The 912-nt window shown below is 38.6% G+C and overlaps 1 non-coding gene across 1 annotated transcript; it reads right to left on the bottom strand.

The window, feature by feature from the left end:
• Window positions 1-471: 471 nt before the first annotated feature.
• On the bottom strand, window positions 472-546 carry Trnaa-agc (transfer RNA alanine (anticodon AGC)). Its single transcript has one exon. It is a non-coding gene; the product is annotated as a tRNA-Ala (tRNA).
• Window positions 547-912: the final 366 nt, after the last annotated feature.

Below are 912 nucleotides of genomic sequence, written 5' to 3'. Positions count from 1 at the left end.
GAGAAGTGAAATAAATCAGCCCACTCAATGTATTAATGTTCAGGCTTTGTTTTTCCTCTAGATCTGCCAAATCACAGTATCCAAAATGTTCTAACTTTAAAATGAAAATGTAGCACAAGACTCCTTGGAAGCAAAAACAGTGGTCAATAGTCTGGAGATCTGTACTTAACATGGTTTCTATTTTCCACAAAGGACAATCAAAAATAGGAAAGAAGCCAAAGAAAAATTTGAGCTTCGTGGCATTGTATCAATAAGGTCAAAGAAAAGAATCTATTGGTTCCAAATTTAAAAAAGCAAAATCTGGTCCATAATAAAACCATAACATAAACCGTCTTTAGTAGAAACAAGTAAAATAGCAATTGTAACAATTACTATTAGTTAAGAACTTATTATACCCCATATACTACATGCAGTGTTCCATTTAGTTCTCATAAAAACTGGGTTAAGTCTCTGAGGATTTTTGTTTGCAGTCCTAGAGACTGGGGATCGAACCCAGGACCTCTTGCATGCTAGGCAAGTGCTCTACCACTTGAGCCATACCCCTGGCTCTCTTGTTTTTGTTTTTGAGATAGGGACTCACTAAGTTTTCCCTGGCTAACCTTGAACTCATGACCCTCCTGCCTCCTGTCCCTTCCTCTTCCCCTTCTTTTTTTTTCCCTTCCGCTTCCCCCTCCTGCCTCCACTTGCTGAGTAGCTGGGATTATAGAGGTATGCCATGAAGCGCCCCTGGGTTAAGTACTTTTTAATCTAAGTTTTTCAGATAAATGTTGTGAGGAATGATATGGATATATAAACTATCCAAATTCTGGTGGCTGATTAGTGACAATGCAGAGATCCGAACATTAGCCTCCAGAGTCTGGCATCTTCACCTCCATATAACATTGCAAATCACACAGAAATTATACTTATCAG

This window comes from Castor canadensis, chromosome 16 (genome assembly GCF_047511655.1).
Source record: "Castor canadensis chromosome 16, mCasCan1.hap1v2, whole genome shotgun sequence".
NCBI classification, from domain to species: domain Eukaryota; kingdom Metazoa; phylum Chordata; class Mammalia; order Rodentia; family Castoridae; genus Castor; species Castor canadensis.
This window is presented reverse-complemented; position numbering and strand designations above follow the sequence as displayed.